General features: G+C 43.5%; 1 long non-coding RNA gene across 1 annotated transcript in view; it reads left to right on the top strand.

The window, feature by feature from the left end:
- The window catches only part of LOC129639850 (uncharacterized), a 44,601-nt gene extending 36,665 nt beyond the window's left edge, over positions 1-7,936 (top strand). The window contains exon 4 of the long non-coding RNA XR_008708635.1: positions 7,764-7,936. This is a non-coding gene — a long non-coding RNA (uncharacterized LOC129639850). The remainder of the gene's footprint in view (positions 1-7,763) is intronic.
- Positions 7,937-20,225: the final 12,289 nt, after the last annotated feature.

Here is a 20,225-nt window from a genome sequence, read left to right as displayed (position 1 = left end):
CTTGATATAAAGAAGAAACCAATAGAAAGAAGGCAGCATTGGGCAGGCAGTGCTGGCCAGTGGTACCCTGTTGACAGCGTGGTGTGCAAGCCTGGGCATGCTTGTGCACTGCAGCCCTGAGACAAGGGCTCTGGTGTGAGCCCCCCCCAAAAACCTGAGCAGGCTGCACCCTTCCTCCCATGCATGACCTCGGCCCCAGCCACTTAGCATGGCATTAAAAAACCCTGCGTGGACATCTGCTGGAGCCAATGTGGTGATCAGGGTTTTCCAGCCGGGACAGCGTGTCCTTGGCAACCAGGGCAGGAGCCTCCGTTCTGTTGCAGGAGAGATGCAGAAACACAAGCTCAAACAGGAGCTGCTGGCCTCTTGGCAGCGATGCTTAATTATTAATCGCTTCCTGCAGGAGATTTTGTTTTTAACATAAAAAAAAATCTAATTGAAGCAATTTTATTGAACAAGGAATCTTACCATTTAATCCATTCCTATATAGCGCAGTACAGGAATCCCACCTATTTAAAACTATTTTCATAATAAGACTAAGGCATTGTTTGCATTTGTCACTGTCATTCTCTCCCTAAAGTACAGCAGCATTTTCCAAGCAATATGTTTGCTAACACAAAAGATTGAAAGGAGAAGTGCTCGGAGAATCCACTGTCCTCTTTATGCAATAGCTGAGAGATTTGCAAACATGTAAAACAATGCCATTCCTCTGGCTAATTTTGTTTTGGAAAACATAGTTTTTTTTCATAAAAGAATATGATTTATGTTAATATGTAATAGGTTTCTTATTTTAAATGAATTGATGAATACTTTTTTTCATGTTTATTTATTTATTTGGCTGTATCAGGTCTTAGTTGCTGCACTCAGGTCCTGCAGGATCTTTCCTTTGTGGCTTGGGTGGGATCTTAATTCCCCCACCAGGGATCAAATCCATGTCCCCTGCATTGCAAGGCAGATTCTCAACTACTGGACTACCAGGGAAGTCCCATGAATATTTATTTTTAAATTTTCTGTTTTAATTTCTATACAGTAAATATTAATAGATATAACCCACACAAGCCTCAGCTCTTTGGGGATCCTCAATAAATGTTAAGAGTGTAAAGGCATCCTGAGACCAAAACATTTGTGAACTGTTGCTAGCTCTATAGTTTTTCCAAAAACTATTTTTTTCTTTTGAGATAAATTTAGATTTACAGAAAAGTTGTAAAGCTGGTATAGAATTCCCATGTACCCCTCACCAAGTTTACCCTAATGTTAGCATCTTCCATAATGTACATGGTGCCTTAGGAACCAACAACATTGGCACGTTACTTTTGTTTGTGTTCGTGTGGCTGTGCTAAGATGTGGGATCTTAGTTTCCCGACCAGAGATGGAACCCGCACCCACTGCAGTGGACGCACAGAGTCTTAACCTCTGGACTGTCAGGAAGTCCCAGTACATTACTATTAACTAAACTACAGATTTTGTTTGGATTTCCCCAGTTTTTTCGCTGTCATTTTTTGTTCCGGGATCCAATCTGAGATAGTACCAATACATTCAGTACATGTAATTTATTTTTAATTGGAGGATAATTGCTTTACAATATTATGTTAGTTTCTGCCATATATCAACATGAATCAGTCATTGGAATACTGGACTGGACTGGAAAATATGTCCCCTCCCTCTTGAACCTCCCTCCCACCTCCCACCTCATCCCACCCATCTAGTTGTCACAGAGCACTGGTGTGAGCTCCCTGAGTCATACAGCAAGTTCACACTGACTCTTTTAAATATGGTAGTGAGAGTTCCAGAAAAACATCTATTTCTGCTTTATTGACTATGCCAAAGCCTTTGACTGTGTGGATCACAATAAACTGTGGAAAATTCTGAAAGAGATGGGAATACCAGACCACCTGACCTGCCTCTTGAGAAACCTGTATGCAGGTCAGGAAGCAACAGTTAGAACTGGACATGGAACAACAGACTGGTTCCAGATAGGAAAAGGAGTACGTCAAGGCTGTATATTGTCACCCTGCTTATTTAACTTATATGCAGAGTACACCATGAGAAACACTGGGCTGGAAGAAGCATAAGCTGGAATCAAGATTGCCAGGAGAAATATCAATAACCTCAGCTATGCAGATGACACCACCCTTATGGCAGAAAGTGAAGAGGAACTAAAAAGCCTCTTGATGAAGGTGAAAGTGGAGAGTGAAAAAGTTGGCTTAAACCTCAACATTCAGAAAACTAGGATCATGGCATCTGGTCCCATCACTTCATGGGAAATAGATGGGGAAACAGTGGAAACAGTGTCAGACTTTATTTTTCTGGGCTCCAAAATCATTGCAGATGGTGACTGCAGCCATGAAATTAAAAGACGCTTACTCCTTGGAAGGAAAGTTATGATCAACCTAGATAGCATATTGAAAAGCAGAGACATTACTTTGCCAACAAACGTTCGTCTAGTCAAGGCTATGGTTTTTCCAGTAGTCATGTATGGATGTGAGAGTTGGACTGTGAAGAAGGCTGAGCACCGAAGAATTGATGCTTTTGAAGTGTGGTGTTGGAGAAGACTCTTGAGGGTCCCTTGGACTGCAAGGAGATCCAACCAGTCCATTCTGAAGGAGATCAGCCCTGGGATTTCTTTGGAATGAATGATGCTAAAGCTGAAACTCCAGTACTTAGGCCACCTCATGCGAAGAGTTGACTCATTGGAAAAGGCTCTGATGGTGGGAGGGATTGGGGGCAGGAGGAGAAGGGGATGACAGAGGATGAAATGGCTGGATGGCATCACCGACTCGATGGACGTGAGTCTGAGTGAACTCCGGGAGTTGGTGATGGACAGGGAGGCCTGGCGTGCTGCGATTCATGGGGTCGCGAAGAGTCGGACACGACTGAGCGACTGAACTGAACTGAACTGAATGTGTATGTTTCAGTGTTACTCTTTCAAATTGTCCTTCCCTCTCCTTCCCCCACTGTGTTCACAAGTCTCTTCTCTATGTCTGCTTCTCCATTGCTGCCCTGCAGATAGGTTCATCAGTACCATCTTTCTAGATTCTATATATATGTGTTAATATATAATGTTTGTTTTTCTCTTTCTTACTTACTTCACTCTGTATATTAGGCTCTAGGTTCATCTACCTCATCAGAACTAACTCAAATGTGTTCCTTTCATGGCTGAGTAATATTCCATTGTGTACATGTACCACAGCTTTTTTATCTGCTGATCTGCTGATGGACATGGAAACAACCTAGTGCATGTAGTTTTTCCTAATTTTTCAAATTTCAGTAATGGTCTTTTTATACTTTTAAAATTTATGCTGGTGAATGCATAATATACACCCAGCTTTATACTTAATGTATTATGAAAAGCTCATAGATCATAAGTGCTGAGGTGGAAGAATATTCACAAACAGCATCTAGAACAAGAAACAGAACATGACCGTAGCCCCAGAAGCCCCCTTCATGCCCTATTTCAGATACTACCTCCCCAGAGATAATCACCGTCCTGATTGCTAACAGCATTAAAGAGTTTTGCCTGATTTTGTACCTTATGTAAATGGAATCAACCAACTACAGTGTGTGCTCTTTTGGGTCTTTTTTTTTTTTTTTGCTCAATAGTCTGTGAGATTCATTCATTGTGTGTACTTGCAATTCATTCCCATTGCTTTAGAGCCAAAATTTTCTGTGTAGGGGCAGAGAGTAAATAAAGATTTTAAACCTGTGAGCCATATATTAATAGTTTCTATTACAACTACTCAACTCTGCTGATGAGAAAAGCCTTACACAGAAGGTAAACAAATGAGCATGTCTGTGTCCAGGTAAAACTTTATTTACAAAAACAGGCAGCAGGCTGGATTTGACCTGCAGGTTATAGATTGCAGACTCCTACATATAGTATCCCACTGTGTGAATATCCACCACTTAACGGATCAGTTGTATTCCTGAGGTGTGTTCTAATAGTTTGCAGTTTGGGCTTGTTAGGAATGATGCTGCTTCGAACATTCTAGTACGTGAATTTCTCTTGGGCGTACATCCAGGAGTAGAATGGATACCGCCAAACAGTTTTCCAATTCGATACACTCCAGCAACAGTGTAGGAAAGTTCAGTTATTCTATGTCCTTACCAATGCTTGGTATTGTCTTTTGAGCCATTCTGGTAGGTGTGAAGTGGTATGGTTTTTATTATATAATTATCAAGTCATATTATGGTTATCATTTGTAATAATTTCCTGCTAATTAATGAAGTTGAACAACTTTACATGGGCTTTTGGGAAGTGTGTATTCAAGTCTTTCATCCCTTTACACTTACCAAATATGCATGCCTGCTATTTCTTTCTTTCTTTCTTTTTTTCCTTTTGGCCATACACGGTTTGTGGGATGTTAGTTTCCCGACCAGGGATTGAACCCAGGCCACCTGCGGTGGAAGCATGAAGTCCTAACCACTGTACCACCAGGGAAGTCCCATGCCTGCTGTTTTGATTGCTTTTTCCACTTCAGATTCCTTTATGTGAACATTTTCATGTTTTCACGTGGTGCACATGTCATTAAAATTTTGCTTAGTTGTCACTCATATTGCTGAATGCCGTGCTGTTTTCATAATTCACTATTACCACTTGCTTGAGAGCTTTTGTTTAAAATGGGCTGTGTGTGTGTGTGTGTGTGTGTGTGTGTGTGTGTGTAGCAAAGGGTTCTTTGGGTTACATTCCCCAGAATAAAATTACTGTGTCAAAGAGTTTGAATACTTTTACAGTTCTTGTTATATGTGACAATTGTATATTTTGTGTTATGTTTTCATCGCTTAAAAAGTATTCACTTAACAGAGTTGTATTAGTCAACTCTTTTGGTTAAAAGGTACAGGAATTGAACTCAAAACAGCTTAAACCTCAAAGGAAATTTATTGGGGGGGGGCGGAGAAAGGGAGTTGTTATTTAATGTTGTTATTTAATGGGTATAGAATTCCAGTTTGGGATGATGGAAAAGTTCTAGAGAAGGATAGTGCTGGATGGTTGCACAACAATGTGAGTGTACTTAATGCCATTCAACTAGTATTTTATTTATTTTCAATTAAAAAAATCATTTGTTTTTAATTGAAGGATAGTTGCTTTACAATATTGTGTTGGTTTCTGCCAAACATTAACATGAAATAGCCATAGGTATACATATGTCCCCTCTCTCTTTAATCTCCCTCCCACCTCCCACCCTATCCTACCCTTTTAGGTAAAATGGTAAATTTTATGTTCGATATCAGATCAGATCAGTCGCTCAGTCGTGTCCGACTCTTTGCGACCCCATGAATCGCAGCACGCCAGGCCTTCCTGTCCATCATCAACTCCCGGAGTTCACTCAGACTCACGTCCATCGAGTCAGTGATGCCATCCAGCCATCTCATCCTCTGTCGTCCCCTTCTCCTCTTGCCCCCAATCCCTCCCAGCATCAGAGTCTTTTCCAATGAGTCAACTCTTCGCATGAGGTGGCCAAAGTACTGGAGTTTCAGCTTTAGCATCATTCCTTCCAAAGAAATCCCAGGGCTGATCTCCTTCAGAATGGACTGGTTGGATCTCCTTGCAGTCCAAGGGACCCTCAAGAGTCTTCTCCAACACCACAGTTCAAAAGCATCAATTCTTCGGTGCTCAGCCTTCTTCACAGTCCAACTCTCACATCTATACATGACCACAGGAAAAACCATAGCCTTGACTAGACAAACGTTTGTTGGCAAAGTAATGTCTCTGCTTTTCAATATGCTATCTAGGTTGATCATAACTTTCCTTCCAAGGAGTAAGCGTCTTTTAATTTCATGGCTGCAGTCACCATCTGCAGTGATTTTGGAGCCCAGAAAAATAAAGTCTGACACTGTTTCCACTGTTTCCCCATCTATTTCCCATGAAGTGGTGGGACCGGATGCCATGATCTTCATTTTCTGAATGTTGAGCTTTAAGCCAACTTTTTCACTCTCCACTTTCACCTTCATCAAGAGGCTTTTTAGTTCCTCTTTACTTTCTGCCATAAGGGTGGTGTCATCTGCATATCTGAGGTTATTGATATTTCTCCTGGCAACCTTGATTCCAGCTTGTGTTTCTTCCAGTCCAGCATTTCTCATGATGTACTCTGCATATAAGTTAAATAAACAGGGTGACAATATACAGCCTTGATGTACTCCTTTTCCTATCTGGAACCAGTCTGTTGTTCCATGTCCAGTTCTAACTGTTGCTTCCTGACCTGCATATAAGTTTCTCAAGAGGCAGGTCAGGTGGTCTGGTATTCCCATCTCTTTCAGAATTTTCCACAGTTTATTGTGATCCACACAGTCAAAGGCTTTGGCATAGTCAATAAAGCAGAAATAGATGTTTTTCTGGAACTCTCTTGCTTTTTCCATGATCCAGCGGATGTTGGCAATTTGATCTCTGGTTCCTCTGCCTTTTCTAAAACCAGCTTGAACATCAGGAAGTTCATGGTTCACATATTGCTGAAGCCTGGCTTGGAGAATTTTGAGCATTACTTTACTAGCGTGTGAGATGAGTGCAATTGTGTGGTAGTTTGAGCATTCTTTGGCATTGCCTTTCTTTGGGATTGGAATGAAAACTGACCTTTCCAGTCCTGTGGCCACTGCTGAGTTTTCCAAATTTGCTGGCATATCGAGTGCAGCACTTTCATAGCATCATCTTTCAGGATTTGAAATAGCTCCACTGGAATTCCATCACCTCCACTAGCTTTGTTCGTAGTGATGCTTTCTAAGGCCCACTTGACTTCACATTCCAGGATGTCTGGCTCTAGGTGAGTGATCACACCATCGTGATTATCTGGGTCATGAAGATCTTTTTTGTACAGTTCTTCTGTGTATTCTTGCCATCTCTTCTTAATATCTTCTGCTTCTGTTAGGTCCATACCATTTCTATATATTATGCCACAAATTTTTTTTTAAAGAGGGGGAGAATTTCTTGGCTCTAGCAACTGGACCTGCCTCAGGCATGGCTGGATTCAGAGGTCTAAGCACTATCATTAGGCTTCTTGCCTTCTTGCTCCCATATCGTTGTGTTTTTTGTGTGTGTAGATTTCAACCTCAGGTAGACTCTCTACAGAAAGCAACTGAGATGGTCACCAGCATCATAAGGTTTATGTTCTCCTTAACCCTCAGAGTTCTGGAGAATTTACCATGATTCCTTCTCCCCAGTGTCCTTATCAGTCTTTGAAAAGGGCTCTTGATTGGCCTGTGTGGATCACATGCCCATTAGGACAATCACTATTTTCAGAAGAATGAGTTACTCTGGCCACTTGGGTCACCTCCCCTTTGCGGATCCAGGGGATTGACAGTTTCACCAAAGTCATGCATAGTGGGGGAAGGGACGTTCCCCAGAGAAAGATATGACCTCTGTTACCAGAAGGGAGAAGAAATGGGGCAGGGCAAAAACAACAGATGTCCACTACATATGTTCTGGATTTCCTGTGTAAGTCAAGCACTTCCTGAGAGAGAGCATTTAACTGTGTCAAAACATTCCTATGTGATCGGCATTTTGTTTTTGTTATTTTTAAAAACTGTAGAGCCTTGTGGTTTGACCATTTGGTGGGCAGTCTTTTCTGCCTTTCTGCAAATACCAAACCTAGTAAGTTGCATTAACTCATTAATGTGTGCTCAATCAGAGAAAGAGTCTTTGTGATCCAATATATGGTCATAGTCTTTCATATGTGTGTTTGCAAATTATATAACCTATGAACATTTGTGAGAAGACTATATTCATTTCCCCACATGTTTGTTAAACTCATGCCGTTTATGGAATTGCCTTCTAGCATGTAGCACAGAGGTCCTGGAACATAGTGAGAACCAGCACCCCGCCCCCCCACCACCCGGGCTGCCAAGATTTTTGAATGAGTTATTCAATCATGTAGTATTTTAAAATATATTCTTTGTCTATTAATTCCTGAAATGGAATGTTGAGAGTTCCAATTAAAATAATGTTTGCTTTCTATTTTTTCTTGACTTTGTGTGCTTTTTGTCTCTCTTCTTTTCCTGACTTTTTTGCGATGGTTTCTGTAACACACACATTCAGTATTTTTCAATTTTCATAATTTAATGTATATTCGGCCATTATGTAACAACCTTACTTATTCATTGTGCTGCCTTTTGCTGTTGGACCTGCTTTATCTGCTACCAAAAAGTAATCCCAGCTTTTCTTCTGTTCACACAGAAATATCCTCTTACAGTGCCAGTCTGTTGATTTTTTTGTTTTGTGCATCTCTTATAGGCAACAAATCGTTACATTTTGTTCTTTTAACATTCAGTGAACTGCCTTTTTAATTTTTTATTTTAATTTTTTTTTAGTTTGCAAAATTTTTATTGACTTAAGAAAAAAAAAATTCCTGGCCTCAGAGAAGAGGGCAATATAATCCCCAAATATTAGCTAAGACAGTCTAGTGCTTCTAAAGCCCCAGTCTTAAGCTGGAATGCAACATTCTCAATACCTCTTATTGTTGTTCACTCAGTCATGTGTAACTCTTTGTGACCCCATGGACTGTAGCATGCCAGGCCTCCCTGTCCTTCACTATCTCCCAGAGTTTGCTCAGACTCATGTCCATTGAGTCAGTGATGCCATCCAACCATCTCATCCTCTGCTGCTCCCTTCTCCTCCTGCCCTCAATCTTTCCTAATACGTCCTTCCAATGCAGGAGACACTAGAGATGCAGGTTTGATCCCTGGGTCAGGAAGATCCCCTGGAGTAGGAAATGGAACCCACTCCAGTATTCTTGCCTGGGAAATCCCATGGACAGATGAGCCTGTTGGGCTATATAGTCCATGGGATCGCAGAAGAGTCAGACGTGACTGAGCAACTGACCATACACACAGACATGTGTATATATGTGTGAGCCTGAGGAGAATATTTCCCTTAGAAAGAGTAGAGTTGTATAAATCATCACATTTCTATCACTGATGGGACTTCTGACAATTGTGTCATATTTTAAAGTCACCTCTAAAAACAATATGTAACCTTATATCATGAATTTTAGGCATTAACTGTAGCTTCGGTTTATTTTTTATGTTCTCTTTTCCTTCCTGTGGAATTTCATCACTTTGGTTAGAAAAAAATGAGGAAGAAAGATTCTCATTGTTGAAACTCAGTTTATTTTATTGTGTTGTATGCTACTAGAATGAGATGAGTTTTAAAGAAAAACAATGAATAATTTCCTTTTAAAAATTACTTATTTGGCTGTGATGGTTTTTTGTTTATGAGCTTTGTTGCTTCATGTGCCATCTACTTCCCTGACTGGGGATTGAACCTGGACCCCTGCATTTAGAACTCGGAGTCTTAGCTACTGGACCATCAGGGAAATCCCAATAACATTCTTATTTATATGTTCCAAGTCTATTTAATGGATATTTCCCAAAAGATTGGCTGAGCATCTCCAAATTTGTGGCTCATCACCTGTGGACACCCTTCAGTTAGAATTATGTGGGGCCGTAGCTTTGCTTGATAATCCACAAGTGAAAGAATACTCTTCAATCTTTATGCTAATCTTTAGTGTAGAGTTCTGTTGTTTCCAGAAAAATCTTACCAAGGAAACCACAAGAGAACTCATTTCTGATATGATATTCATAAAATGACTTTAAAGATGGCCTTGGGTATCTATGTGATGAAGGATTTTCATGTCCGATTTAACATCCACCTTACTGTTTGAAAAATAACAAAGCCTTTCTGCACTTTTGGGCAAAATCACCGCAGATGGTGACTGCAGCCATGAAATTAAAAGACGCTTGCTTCTTGGAAGAAAAGCTATGACCAACCTAGACAGCATATTAAAAAGCAGACATTACTTTGCCAACAAAGGTCCATCTAGTCAAGGCTATGGTTTTTCCAGTGGTCATGTATGGATGTGAGAGTTGGACTATAAAGAAAGCTGAGTGCCAAAGAACTGATGCTTTTGAACTATGGTGCTGGAGAAAACTCTTGAGAGTCCCTTGGACAGCAAGGAGATCCAACCAGTCCATCCTAAAGGAAATCAGTCCTGAATATTCATCGGAAGGACTAATGCTGAAGCTGAAACTCCAATACTTGGTCACCTGATGCAAAGAACTGACTCATTGAAAAAGACCCTGATGCTGGAAAGATTGAAGGTGGGAGAAGGGGACGACAGAGGATGAGATGGTTGAATGCCATCACTGACACGATGGACATGAGTTTGAGTAGGCTCCGCGAGTTGGTGATGGACAGGGAAGCCTGGCATGCTGCTGTCCATGGGGTTGGAAAGAGTCAGACACGACTGAGTGACTGAACTGAACTGAACTTCTGCGCCTTTACCCAATTTGGTAGCTCAAGTTAACCAGAGATTCCCATGAGACCATTTTTACTAGAAATCCAAGCCTTGTAGTTGAATCTGTCAACTGCAAGTTGGCACTTGTCATGGGTACTTGCCATCTACCTCTACAACGATTACGTCATGCGCTGCTGCAGCTGCTGACCTTCAAAACCCCCTGAAAGTCAGAGTTCAGAATGGAGAGCAGACTTGAGGCACTCTGTGCTGGAGGAAAAAATGGCAAGACAGGTCCTCAAATAGTCAGATATTTTCAGGACTGATTTTATGAGCCCAATTCTTGTATCTCCTCATATATAGAAAAGCACTAAAGTCCTTCATGGTGATGACTGTTTCTCATGACTAGTGAAGGTGTCATGAGACTAGTAGAAACTGTAAGGCGAGTGCAGAGAAAAAGAGAGCGAGCCGGGCAGTCAGGCAAGAAAAAGGAAATTTATTAGAGGGAAAAGAGCGGGTGACTGGCTCTTAAGGAGAACCAGCATTCTCCCTTTCTGATGGAGTCCTTTAAGAAGGACCCCACCAATGAAAAATTCTCTGAAGGGATGGTCACGTAGCTGGAGGTCTGGAATCTGGTGGTCTTGCAGCTTTGAGAAGATAAGCGCCAGCGAGATAACAGGATGCCATTTGGACAATTCGGTCAGTCTCACGGATCACTGTGATTTTAGTTTTCATTTGTAAGGTCGACATAATGAGCCATCTGATCAATGAGACCCCATGTGGGCCCTATCAGAAACCTTCTGGAAAAATATGTCCTTGGTTGCATGTATTCCCCCTTCATCAAAATCTCTTATATACTTATCTTTTTCTCTGCCTTTTTGGAGCAGTTTCTCAGCTATCTGAGGTGCTGTGTCCCGGGCTGCAGCCCTCATTTTGCCCCAAATAAAACTTAACTTGCAACTCTCATGTGCTTTTTTTTTTTTTTTTTTTAAGTTGACAAGTCTCTGCCAATAGTATTGGGTCCACTGCACATTTCACTTCCTTATTCCTTATAGTGGGAGAAATATCATTAGTTTAAGAGTGAGTGGTAGCACTGTTTTGTGCTTATCGTGCAGCCATTTCCCCATCTAATCGCTAACAGTACTCTGATTTTCTTTGGGGCTTCCCAGGTGGTGCTAGTGGCAAAGAACCCGTCTGCCAATGCAGGAGACATAAGAGACGTGGGTTCGATCCCTGGGTTAGGAAGATCCCCTGGAGGAGGGCATGGCAACCCACTCCAGTATTCTTGCCTGGAGAATCCCATGGACAGAGGAGCCTGGCAGGCTACAGTCCATGGGGTTGCACAATGTCAGACACAAATGAAGCAACTTAGCAAGCATGCATGCGCCTAGCCTCACGGGACAAGGAGTTTTGAGTTTAGCTTATCACAGCCCTCTTATGCCCTATCTCCAGAGACTCAAGTCTCCCATCTTCCTTTGCGGTTAAGAGTAGCCATGTGAAGGAGGGGTCTACTGGGCACTTTCTGGCAAAAAAATTTCTCTTGGTAAGAAATAGAGATGAGGAGAAGGTGGTGACTTCCCTGAGTGCACTGCCCTGATTCCTTCCTTTGAAAAGTACATGAAGTTAATGTCTGGAGCCACAGCTGCTATCTTGCAACAAGCCTGAAGGTGAGAAGCCAAGATGCAACAGTGGGGGAATGGAAGGTAGGAAGGCACCAGGGCGTGTGGAGGTGTTACCTGTTCAACCAACCCTGAGCCCCACGACCTCAGATCTCTTATTAAGTAAATAATAAATGTCTTTACATTTGTAATACTGTGGTTCTCAAAGTGTGTTCTGGGTAGCCTTAAAACCCTTTAAAAGGTCCCATGAGAACAAAATTTTAACTAAGCAGGGTCCTAAAAGGCCTTCCCGGGACAGACCCCCCACCACCATGTCCTCTTGTTTGTAGAAAAACTTTAGCCTCCTAGACCTTCCCCAAGTTCCAAAGAATAAATTTAACCAGAGAAATGAGATAATGCAGAAACAAAGAAAAACAGTCAAGCGAGACAAAAGAATAATAGTTTAGCCATTAAGCAAAGTCAAGGACCTTTAGTTTCTCCTTAAGGGCTATAGCCAAATCCTTTTAGCCTTTTGCAGATACTGAAACACCCACCAGGTGCTTGCATGCTAGGTTGCTTCAGTCATGTCCAACTCTTTGTGACCCCGTGGATTGCAAAATGCCAGGCTCCTCTGTCCATGGGATTCTCCAGGCAAGAATACTGGAGTGGGTTGCCAAGTCCTCCTCTAGGGGATCTTCCCGACCCAGGGACCAAACCCACGTCTCTTAAACATCTAACCTGCATTGGCAGGCAGGTTCTTTATCACTAGCGCCACCTGGGAAGCCCAAAAGATCACAAAAAGTCCTTTGAGCCGGAATTGAACCAGCAATTTATGGATTGCCACTGCTCACTCCCTCCAGTTCTTTGCTCTACCAACTGCTCTACAACTAAGAAGTTAACTGTAAGCTGCCCAGAAGCTTGCAGACCCCAGACCAACCAGGTGGTCACATACCCAGCAACTGTCTCCCTCATCTTTAAAAATCTTCCCCTAAAAGCCACCAGGAGTTCAGACCTTTTGAGCATTACGTGCCTGGGCTCCTTGCTTTGCGTCTTGTGCGAAAGGCTACATTTTCCTTCATCACAACCGGGTATCAGTAACTGGCTTTACTGTGTGAGAGAGTGGAGCCAAGATTGGTTTGATAACAGTTAAGACGTTATTTACCTTTTTCACCCTCATTCTCTCATGAGCATACAGTGGGGTTTTCCAGAGGTCCATGTTGTTTAATACCAGAACAGATTGAAGGGAGAAGCTGTGAGAAAATCCAGCTGTCTTCTATTATATCAGACATGAAAGATTTGCAAAAATGTATCAGTCATTCTCACTTATTTTTTGCTTTTGTTTTGGAGAATAGAGCTATTTTTCATTAAAATGTACTATTTATGTTAACACGCAGTGGGGTTTATAACTTATTTTTTAATGAATACAAATCTTGAAAGTTTCTCAGTTTTAACTTCTAATGCAGTAAATATTGACAGATATAATCCACATGAACAAAGAAAGGCTTTTGGGGATCCTCAATAATTTAAGAGTGTAAAGGAGTCCTGAAAACCAAAAAAGTGTGAGAGCTGCTGACCAAAGGGAGTGGATTTTTTTTGTTAATTGCTGCAGAAATTGTTAATTTCTGAAAAGCATTCCTGAATGACTTGGGATTGAATTCTTGGGTGAGAACTGTCTTTGTTTAGAAAAGCAAACTAATGGGCCATTGTGGTTATAGAAAGATAGCAGGGCTGGGGCCACCTGGGAATGAGACAAAGAGAAAGCCAGACTGCTCAGCATAAGAAAAGCCTGAGAACCTGGGGTGAGTTTGCTCTGGAGAGGAACAAAGAAGGGGGAGATGGCCCGCACAGTGACTGGAGGTGGAGCTAAGTGGGAGAGAGGCCCAGGGAAGGGAAAGGGCCCTTGATGGGGAAAGGGGTGTGGGAAGGGAAGAAGTATTAGGGGAACCATTGACTAAAACCGCTGCCCTCGCCAGGGAGCATGAAAGTGAAAGGGGGCTTCCCTGTTGGCTCAGACGGTAAAGAATCTGCCTGCAATGCAGGAGACCTGGGTTTGATCCCTGAGTCGGGAAGATCCCTTGGAGAAGGGAATGGCAGCTCACTCCAATATTCTTGCCTGGAGAATTCCATGGACAGAGGAGCCTTGTGGGCTACAGTCCACCGGGTCGCAAACAGTTGACCAGGCACCATAGTAACCACTTGCATGAATTATCTTAAACTGGAGGCCCTGGTAAGGAATGCGGAACTAACAAGCTACCACCAACCGGAAGAATTTAGGAAAGGTCAAAAGGAGAGATGAGATGCTAGTCCATATGTCCTATGAATTTCCCAGAATCCTTCTTGCTGGAATCCATCTTGGCTGAGCAATGCATGCACCTGAGTCAGAATGACTGGCCAGAGACAACCCAGAAACTGACCCCATCACCATAAAACCTGAGACTGCAAGCGATAGTGGCAGAGCAGTTCTCCTGAGTTCCCTTACCCCGCTGCTCTCCACCTGGGAGCCCCTTCCCAATAAAGTCTCTTGTTTTGTCAGCACGTGTATCTCCTCAGACAATTCATTTCCGAGTATTAGACAAGAGCCCACTCTCAGGCCCTGGAAGGGATCCCTCTTCCTTCTATAAGTGTATGAATGAGAGCCACGTACATTCTGTCTTAAACTCTCCAAGTCCTCAGCCAAAATCTGCTACACATTTACAACAGCCTTGATGAGTGGTGTTCTGGGGACATCAAAGACAAGGGGCTTTATTCCATGTTAGGGTTGACAGGGAGTGGAGAGAAAACAAGAGGTGAAGTGTGGGTGACAGAATTCTGAGCAAACCAGAAATCAGAATCAGAAGTCACTAGGTAAAATGTACCCATCTTCACCCCACTATCCCATGAATCCCTGTAGGTATTGGAAAAGGACATGGGGCTTCCTATCACAGGGGAATTTGAGACCATTATACTAGAATTTCAAAGAGCTGCATCACTGTAGCTGGTGTCTGCATTAGCAAAGCGCTTGTCAGCTGTTTCCTAGAGGCTTTGGCATTTAATGGCTGAAAAGTTGCCCTCATCCCTTTCTAGGTGCCAAAAGACAGGACTCCGGTAGCTCCTCACCTCCTGGTGAAGACGTAAAAAAGTAGGTACAGGTCTCTGGAGATCTCTTGGGAAGCAGTCAAGCTGATTTTTCCAAACTTGCAATCTCAGCATTTGATTTTATTACTGCTGCCCTCCGGGTTTTGGCAGGCTTACCAAAAAAGATGGCTACTTTCAATGTTCATTTACTCTGTTTACAAAGAAAAAGGTTTCTGTTGCCAGCATGCTTTCGCTCAGATTTGGGGACTCTGTACTTATTTAATATGTTTTAAAAGTCTAATGAGGAGTTAGTAAGCATTTGGAAACTTTGCAGCTTTCAGGATGAAAGCAGCCATCTGTAGTTATGACATCATAGCTGTTAATTACCCCTTTGCAAAAATCGGCCTGAATGGAGAAGAGGTGGGTGTGTCTATGTGGGTATTTAACGTGATGATTAAAATATATTAATGATAGTTTTCACTTCTCAAGCACCGTACATCTTAGGATCTTTAAAAGTGCTTCCACAGGCTTTAATTAGCTCTTATAACTCTACTAGGAAGAAGTAAAACAGCTCCATTTTACAAAAGAGGAAAGTGAAACACAAGGAGAAGGGTCCTGTTTGAGGGTAGAATAAAGCTGCTTCCTTGCAGTTCAGTAGTGAAGTTCAACCTTTTTCCTTTGCTTGACCAAGAACTTACACCCACAAACTTTAGGTGAGAAGCACAAATTGGTTCCCATCTTGACTTGCTAGACACTTGAACCAAAACAGAACATTTGGGAGTTCAATATTACTTATTATAAGCTGCTTCTTAAGGTTATCTAAACAAACAAAAAACCCAAGAAAACCAAAAATCAAAGGGATTATACAGCTCAGAAGTTCTGAGTCTCAGTTTCCTCCATAGTTTAACCATTTTGAATTCTGGGTTATGTATGAAACTGTGCTAGATCAGAAAAGGAAGCCATAATTGCTAATTATTCCACGTTTTATAGATTGTTTTCATTTTCAATGAAGGAAATGTAGGAAAGCTGATAGGAATGCATAGAAGGAAATGTAGAGAAAAATGCAAAATTTTCTTCCCACCAGATATATTTATCTGTATATCTGAAAAGGGCCAAATGAAGAGCATACTTTTTAAAAGCTATTATGAAAAAATTTCAAACACAGGCAAAAGTAGAGACAACCCCATGTATTCATTACTCAGTTTCCACACTTATCAACTTTCTGCTATTTTTGTTTCAATTCTCCCCTGCCACTTGTTTTGTGAGAGTATTTCAAAGCAAATCCCAGATACCCTATTTCACCATAAATACTTCTATATTTTTTCCTAATGTATAAGAATTAAAAAAATAGAACCATAATGCCATTATCACACCCAACAGAAAAGTAATTTTTAATGTTATATAATAGTCTGTATTCAGTTTCTACTGATTGTTTCAAAATTGTCCCAAAATTGCATTGACTACTATCTCCTTCTTTTCTTTTTGGCTGTATCTCGCAGCTTGGGGGATCTCAGTTCTCCAACCAGGGATTGAACCCCAGGCCATGGCAATGAAAGCCTGGAATCCTAACCACTAGGCCAGCAGGGAACTCCCATTAACTACTATCTCTTGTCTCTTTTACTTAACAGGTCTCCCTTCTTTTCCTTTGTTCCCCTCCTCCATTAATTTATTGGGAAAACTGGCTCATTTCTCCTGTAGAACTTTCCACAGTCTATATATTTAGCTTATTGTATCTCTGGAGTCTTTTAACATATTTCTCCATCCTTCACATTTCTTTAAATGGTAGCTAGATCTGAAGGCTTGATTAGCTTCAGGTTCTTTTTTTCTGTTCCAGACTTCAGTGGTAGAGCTGTGTATTTTCTATTATATCACATCAAAAGGTACCTAATGTCTGGGGGGCATTTGGGGGAATGTTTAAGAAAGATTGGTAGGATGCATGATTTCATTGCAATATAGTGATTTCCTCCTTCTATCACTTCTGCATTTATTAGCTGTGCTTCTTTTATAAATAAAAAACATTCCCCCATCAACTAGCATATTTGGTTATCCTGAAATACAGTCCACAAAAGAAAAGGCAAGATAAATGCTTGATTCTTTCCCTTTAGTTATCACCTTGGAAAAAAATGCCCTAGTAACTTCCAAAGTCATGGATTTAACAAAACTGTTTATTTCATTTTATAGTCACTATTCTTATTGGCCCATCTTTGGCCAGTGGAACCACTCAACTTTCCTTCTACTCAAATATCTCTGATGCCTTGTCTTCTGAAATAATGAGATGTTCCAGGATCATGTACTTTGCCTGCCCCAGACCTGCAAACAGACTTCTTCAAGGAGCTCTGGCCCCTTTTACTAGGAAATGAAGAGATCTACTTTTTGATGGCAACCCACTCCAGTACTATTGCCTGGAAAATCCCATGGGCAGAGGAGCCTGATAGTCCATGGGGTCGCAGAATTGCACACAACTGAGCGACTTCACTTCACTTTTTGATGCAATATAAGAGGCTCCAAGGAGGTGTATCTTTGGGCAGTGGGCAGCGTTTGCTGAGTGATACAGCAGGAAGGGATCCTGAGCCAGCTCTTATTTACAGATGAGCAAACACGGTACCAGGCACCGTCAGAGTTACAAGGCGGGGTCAGGAGGGCAAGGCTCTGGGTGACCTTCCTCAGGGTGTGACCTTTGACAAGTCAAGCCCTCGCCCTGGCATCCCTTCCAGCCGGATATTCTGCGGCTCCAGGTGCGTGACTAACGTTTCCGGCACAGACTCGCCCTGGGACTTTCCCGGGCCCCCACCCCGCCTCGCCGAGCTGGTGAGAGTGGCCCGCGGGGGCGCGGGGCCGAGGAGTGGGAGCCGCCCTGCCCGGAACCGGAGCCTCAGCGCCCCCTGGTGACTGCAGTGGCTGGGGCGGGGCTTGGCGGGGGCGGGGCTCAGCGCCCGGCGGCTCCGCCTCTTCGTTCCCCGAGGGGTGGGGGTTGGGCCGGTGGTTGCGGGCGGGAGCTGTAGAGTTTTCCCGAGGACGTGACCTTAAGGGGAAAAAAACCCCACCGTGTCACGAGTGGTTGCTAACCGGGGTTAGCGAGCTGAACTAGTTCTCCAACGCCCCGGGAGGGAGGGATGGAAGGAGGGACTAGGCCGAAACGTCCAGACATGTGACTCGCTGCCTACTTGCACCTCCATTTGCGCGGTGGCACGCCCTCCGCCCTGGGGAGGATGGAAAGGCGTGTGAGCACCCTGACTATGTCTGGGCCTGCAGTTGGGGCGACGTCACTCCACCGGCAGTCAGCAGAATGAAGGCACAGTTTCCTCTGCCCCTCCGCTCCCCCCAGTTCCAGAACCGCGGCCCCTGAGCACAGGCTGATCTAACCAGGCCCCTAGGAGCTGAGTTTCCATTGGAAAATTGGAAGTGAGAGGAAGTAGGCTGATTTGCTCACAGAGAACAAAGGAGTTAAATGCCGGAGCCGCAGAAAGGTTTCAGCGGAGGTAGTTTAGAGGTGCCTGGCGAGAAGGGGAGGGGCTCCCTCCTCTTTTCCCCCTTCCTGGAGCACAGGCAGCGGGAGTGGCCAGGGAGATGGGGATCCATGGTATTCCAGTCTCACTAGGGTGCCAGAATAACCCAGAGACTGGGAGGCAGGAGGACTGGGTCCTAGCTCTACCTCCACTTCACTGTCACCCCGGGGAGCAGGTCACTTAACCTTTGTGGGCCTTAGTTTCCCTACTTGAAGAATAATGGCCTGGACTAAATTATGGAATAGTTTCAAGTACTGTAAGGCATAGGAAGCGGGGGCATCTGTCCTGAGACCACAGAGTAAGTCAGAGAAAAAGCTGGGGTCAGGGGCCAAGGCTGTCGTGTGCCCCAGTCTTTTTCTATAGTTGTCGTGTTCCCCCAATTCTCACATGGGCTTTATTGGCAGACATTTGTGCACCACTACCTGGAGAAGGAAATGGCACCCCACTCCAGTATTCTTGCCTGAAGAATCCCATGGAGGAGCTTGGTAGGCTACAGTCCACGGGGTCGCAAAGAGTCAGACATGACTGAGTGACTTCACTTTCACCTGGGACGTGGTGGCAGAGAGAGTGCCCCTGCTCAAGGGCTGTGGCATGGCTTCCCTCTCTTTCTTGCCTGTGTCCATTGCACACCACAAGGGCCCTTTCTCACACATTGTGTCCATTAAGTCCATTAAGTGAAAGTCGCTCTTTGCAACCCCATGGACTATACAGTACATGGAATTCTCTAGGCCAGAATACTGGAGTGGGTAGCCTTTCCCTTCTCCAGGGAATCTTCCCAACCCAGGGATCGAATCCAGGTTTCCTGAATTGCAGGCAGATTCTTTACCAGCTGAGCCACAAAAGAAGCCCTATCTCACACATGTCCTCAAGTAAACGGCTGCTGTTTAAGACTACCCCCAGGAGGATAGACTAACAAAATCGGGTTCAGAATCTGTTGGGCACGGAGTCCTGAGGTCCCAGTTACCCAGAATCTTGTGCGCATGTCCTTGGCACCTTGACTCCTGGTCCTTCATCTTGCCCAGTCTGAGGGTGGTAACTGTCAGACGTTACGGCAGTGGGACCACACCACAGCCCTGGACCATTGAAACAGTACAAAGGTCAGGGCTGATCCCTGTGGGCAAGGAGGGAGGGTGCCAAGAGGGTCTCATCTCTTAGAGGAGGTAGTGACTTGTGCTAAGCCTATGGGAAGGCTGGGGTTTCAGCGGGTGAAGAAGTTCAGAAAGAAAGGAGCAAAGGCCTTGAGGACCGGCCATCCAGGGTCGGAATGTCTGTGAATTGTGACCATGATGTAGAAAGGTGGGAGGCGAATCTGTGTTCTCAGAACAAGAGGCTTCACCTCCAAGTATCACTGCACAATGGAGGGTGAGGCCACCAGCTGTGGAGTCCCTGAGGGGCAGCCTCACCCATCAGAGGAGGGTGAGACCTTACAGCCTATCCCAGGGCAGCTCTGCATAGAGCAAAAGTCCTGATACCCCTCCCTGTACCATGCCTCCTTGGTCATCAGCACTTCTTTCCTTTTTTTTAATTTAAAGATTTTTTAAAAATGTGGACCATTTTAAAAGTCTTTATTGAATTTGATACAATATTGCTTCTGTTTTATGGTTATTTTTGGCTGCAAGGCATGTGGGATCTTAGCTCCTGACCAGGATTGAATCTGCACCCCCAGTTTTGGAAGGCAAAGTCTTAACCACTGGACTGCCAGAGAAGTCCCAATCAGCATTTCTTTATCAATGACAAATTGGGGAAGGGATTCCAAGGTGGCTCAGTAGTCAAGAATCTGCCTGCCAATGCAGGAGACGCTGGTCTGATCCCTGGGTTGGGAAGATGCCCCGGAGGAGGAAATGGCAACC

Source organism: Bubalus kerabau, chromosome X (genome assembly GCF_029407905.1).
Source record: "Bubalus kerabau isolate K-KA32 ecotype Philippines breed swamp buffalo chromosome X, PCC_UOA_SB_1v2, whole genome shotgun sequence".
In the NCBI taxonomy this organism is placed as follows: domain Eukaryota; kingdom Metazoa; phylum Chordata; class Mammalia; order Artiodactyla; family Bovidae; genus Bubalus; species Bubalus kerabau.
The sequence above is the reverse complement of the archived record's forward strand: the minus strand, read 5'-3'. Positions and strand labels throughout refer to the sequence as shown.